Source organism: Eretmochelys imbricata, chromosome 4, assembly GCF_965152235.1.
Source record: "Eretmochelys imbricata isolate rEreImb1 chromosome 4, rEreImb1.hap1, whole genome shotgun sequence".
In the NCBI taxonomy this organism is placed as follows: domain Eukaryota; kingdom Metazoa; phylum Chordata; order Testudines; family Cheloniidae; genus Eretmochelys; species Eretmochelys imbricata.
This window is the reverse complement of record NC_135575.1, coordinates 109,923,749-109,928,618: the sequence shown is the minus strand read 5'-3', so window position 1 is coordinate 109,928,618 and position 4,870 is coordinate 109,923,749. Positions and strand designations below refer to the sequence as shown.

The 4,870-nt window shown below is 49.9% G+C and overlaps 1 non-coding gene across 1 annotated transcript; it reads right to left on the bottom strand.

Moving 5' to 3' along the window:
- Positions 1 to 208: 208 nt before the first annotated feature.
- On the bottom strand, positions 209 to 280 carry TRNAE-UUC (transfer RNA glutamic acid (anticodon UUC)). The gene has a single exon. It is a non-coding gene; the product is annotated as a tRNA-Glu (tRNA).
- Positions 281 to 4,870: the final 4,590 nt, after the last annotated feature.

The window sequence follows — 4,870 nt, the reverse complement described above, 5'->3', positions numbered from 1 at the left end:
TCCTGTTATAGTTACCTCTTGGACCAGATCCTGCACTCCACTCAGGACTAAATCGAGAGTTGCCTCTGGATTCAAATGTGCAAGAATTAGTACTTTTCTGCTAAAGTTTTTCAGTCAGATTACACAAGGATTCTTTCTCATTTCATAGAAGATTAGGGTTGGAAGAGACCTCAGGAGGTCATCTAGTCCAACCCCCAAAATTTTGCTGTTCCCATACCGGGAGTTGAACCCGGGCCACCTGGGTGAAAACCAGGAATCCTAACCACTAGACCATATGGGAGCTGATATTTGAGGAGTTATATAGTTACATAAGTATATACAATGTAAATGTTTGCTATTACATTGTTTTCACTTATCTGTGTCCTGTTATAATGTATGTAACATTCAGTGGCACAAGTACAGTGGTACAGTCTGATAGGCCATACCAGTAAGATATTTATAGCTGGTACAGCATACTGGAAAGACAAAGGAGAAGCCCGCCCCCCAGCCCCGCTGTGACACTGTATTTCAGGGGAACACCCTGCATCCCCATGTTCATCCTTATGACATGGTTATGTTGGATTAGATTGATAACTGGTATATTTCTGATATGGGCAATGTAAGAAAGAGTGACTCCACAGCAGACCCCAGAATTTGGCCTGACCATTAGAAAGAAATATGTTTCTCAACCACCCTGCTGAGTCTGTGCTGATTGAAATTGCCTGTCAGTTTTACAAGATCAGTGTTAATTGTAGAAGCACATCCAGAGACAAAGAGATTGTTCTAAAAGTAACAAGATAATAGCTGCCTTTATGGCTGGTACAACTTTGTTTTCCTGAACTCTGAATAAGATGTGTGAACCCCTCACTCTTGCATGCTTATCTTGTTCGTTTCCTTTTAGATATAAGTGGGATGAATAGACTTATTGAAGTCTGCCATGTCCCACTGATTTTAGAACGGTTTGTTAAAGGATGGGTAGATGATAAAATGCAGATGTGACAGGATATACGTTGGAGTGTGAGTGTGATTGTATGCATGTATGTATGATTGAATGAGGAATGAAAGATTAAAGGTTGAGGTGCCAGCCTTAAAATAAGATTGTCTGGCTAAAGAAAGCAGTGGACGAGATAGCCTGATAACCCTGAGGGCATACCTGTGCCAAGGACAAGAGGGCTGAAGAACAAGATAACAACATACTGTCATTTTGTCATTTCTGTACCATCTGCATGATTGACTATCACCTCAAACATGAGAACAGTGATTGATTATCATTTCAAACATGAAAACAACATGATGAAGCAAACCCTTTAAACTTGTATGAGAATAAATCCCTATAAGAACAGACCCTGAAGACTGAGGACTTTGGGTCTGATTCTGCAAACCAACCCCCAGCAGCATCGGATGCACATCTGACAAGGCCCTGCTCCACCCTCATGTCCAGGCCACCTGGCCAGTGACTTGGCACGAGCAACTCCTAGGCTGGTAACTATAACAGCTTTGCAAAACTTGTGTGTGTATGTGTGTGTGTGTGAGTGAATGAGATGTTATAGCTATAACTGATTGCTTACTCTGATTCTTTCTGTATTCAAAATAAACGTGGCATTTTGCCTTACCCCCTTTAATAAGATCCTGCTGGTTTTTATTTTATTGGTAAAACAATTGTGTGGTATCCAATGCAAAGTTTGTCATGTCGGGTGTCTACGGAAGGCTCACAATGCACTGAGCATTGTTGTTATGGTAATATTACAGGTTGTAATTTCATGTATGTAGTTATGAGGCTGAAAATGTGTCGTCATAGCTTAAAACAAGTCCAGGCAAAACTCCAGGAAGAGGGGCAGTTCACACCTCATCAGGGCATGCAAGGGGCAAACCCAGCCCAGCCGCACAGGAACAAAGGACACTGGCCTAGGCAGCAACAAAGGATCTGCTGGACTCTCAAGTGAGTCACCCCCCTTCCCTTGGTCAGTTTGGGACTACGATGAGGTAATGCTCACCTGACCTTGAAGGGAGGGCAAAGCCAAGAGGGAAGAAAGAACATGATAAAAGGGAGAGACGTTTGCCATACTCTTCTTCTCTCTTCCACCTCCATCTACAGACACCACCACCAAACAACTGAAGCACTGATCAAAGGGGAGAGCCTGGCTGAAGGGCAACCAGCCAGCCTGTGGTGAGAAGCATCTAAGTTTGTAAGGGCACTGAAAGTGATAAGATCAGCTTAGAATCCATTTTGCTTTTATTTCATTTGACCAAATCTGACTTGTGCTTTGACTTATAATCACTTAAAATCTATCTTTTGTAGTTAATAAATTTGTTTGTTTATTCTACCTGAAGCAGTGCGTTTGGTTTGAAGTGTGTCAGAGACTCCCCTTGGGATAACAAGCTTGGTACATATCAATTTCTTTGTTAAATTGTTGAACTCATATAAGCTTGCTGCATCCAGGGGGAATAATTGGACACTGCAAGACAGAGGTTCCTAGGGTTGTGTCTGGGATTGGAGATACTGGCTAGTGTCATTCAGTTGCACAATCCAAGCAGCAGCTGGCCAAAAGTGCTCATTCATGTAGCTGGGAGCAGCTTTCATGCCAGAGGCTATGTGTGAACAGGAGTGGGGGTTCTCACAGCAGAGTAGGGTAAGGCTAGCTCCCAAAGTTGAGGACTGGAGTGACCTAGCAGATCACTGGTCCAGATAACAACAAGGGAACATCACACCCGCCCCCTGCCCTTCCACGGAGCTGCGTCTCCTCCATCTGTACAGCATCCCCGCCGGAGGACAGGGCTGGGGTGGTTCTGGGGACGGTACAGGCACCAGAGGAGCTGCCAGAAGTCTGTTCCTTTCCCCACTGGGGACTGCAGTGGGGAAAAGGAGTAGAACACCAGCAGCTCCTCCGGCACAGCTGTACTGCTCCCAGCTCCACCCTCCGGCAGGGCTGCTATACAGACAGAGGAGACACATCTCAGTGAAAGGGCAGGGGGAGGGGCTGGGGGCAGCACAGCTGTGCTCTCCCAGGAACCACTATGGGGAAAGGAGCAGAACGCGTGGCCGCTGGGCAGCCCCACGCCAGCAGCTCCTCCAGCGCAGCTGCTGTACCACTCCCAGCCCTGTCCTCTGACCGGGCTGCTGTACAGACCCCAGGCAGGAAGACTAAGGAGATGCAGCTGCATGGAAGGGCTGGGAGTAGGGCTGGGGGCGACACAGCCATGCTGGTGGAGCTGCTGGTGTGGGACTGCCTGGTGGCCCCATGTTCTTGTGCTCCTTTTGCCGCTGCGGTTCCAGAGAGCCCTGATCTCCCGGAAACCGCAGTGGCTAAAGGAGCAGAATGTGGGGCCGCTGGGCAGCCCCATGCTGGCAGCACCTCCGGCGTGGCTGTACTGCCTTCAGCCCTACCCCCAGCCCTTCCACGCAGTGGCATTTCCTGAGTCCTCCTGCCTGGGGTCTCTCTGTACAGCAGCGGAAGGCAGGACAGAGCCCCCCCACCAACCCCTGGTAATTTGGGATGGATATTCATCATGAGAAGACTGCAGGGGCCCCAGGCTGGGGGGCAGGAGGCAGAGGAGTCACGTGGGGAGGTCATGTGCCCACCCCCACTTTGTGTCACTCCCATGAGTGCAGTGTACCAACAAGAAATGGGTTCTACTTGCACCACTGGTAAAATTCCATTAATTTTCATGAACTTTAAGCACCAAATACACTCTTACACACTTAACAATCACTTTGATCTATACTAATATACAAATGAATTAGCTGGCTTCTAGCTATCCATCTGTAAGCGTTCAGTGAGGCCTGGGGGTTTGGCATGAGCTGGCACCTGGTCTGCTAGCATCAAACAGCACACAATCTCTCTACCACAAAAAATGGAAGATCAGAAATGAAAATACTCATTCCTATTTAGCATTACAGCTACAACTCCAATCTGTGAAACCACGGGAGCAAACTACCCCACACAAAAGCAAATGATAATTACACCCCCACTTACACTAATATTTAAGCAAGTGCTTTATTTTAAGTGAGTAGTCTCATTTAAGCCAAAGGGCCTACTCTCATGATTAATGTTAAGCATGTGTACTTGCAGAATAGGGATCTGAGACACTGATTCAAAATCCAGAAATATTGCTGAGAACAAAGTGATCAAAAGCAACTTGGCCTGAAGCAGCTCTCTCCAGTCTCACTGCACTGAAATCTGCAAAATGAGGGCAAACCCTGGGTTATTTTTTGCTGTCTATAGGGGAAAGCTGCATTGGTTTTTAAACGGATACAGTGAAACTGGCACAAACTTCTGTGTGGATGCTCCTGTTGCAGTTTGAGCGGCTTACTTCTGTTCCACTTCTGCTTGTTCCCAGCTGACTCAAACCCACTTACACCGACGGAGGAGCGTCCACACAGGCGGCTGCAGCAATTGCCTAACCCGGTTTACATTCCCCCCTTAGGCTGCTATCCCAAGGCCCTCCCCGAGATAAGGGGCTTTCTATGGCTCGAGCGGCAGCGGAGGGGTCCCCGCTTGGCAGTACGAGTGGGGCCCGCCCCAGGGCCAGGGCCAGCCACCCGCTCGGGCCTACGCTGGGGCCAGCGAGGGCGTTGGGCCCCAGTCCGAGAGCGGCCCCCGGCGCAGGCCTAGGCGGGAGGCGCCGGCGGGAGCCTGGCTCCCCGGCACAGGCGGCCCCTGAGCGCCGCACGGCCGGCTGGGGAGGCGGAGCCGGCGGCCGCGTAGTGACGAGGGCAGGGCGGCCGGGAACTTGGGAAGGCGGGAGCGCCGGGGCGGAGCTGCCTCTCGTGGGGGCTCTCGCTGTGTCCTGTGGGCAGCCGCCCGGTGAAGCCGGGGTCCCTGCTGGCTCCGGGCGCGGAGGGGGGCTGCCGGGGGAGTGGGGAGGGTTTAAGGGGGACGGAGATCGGCGG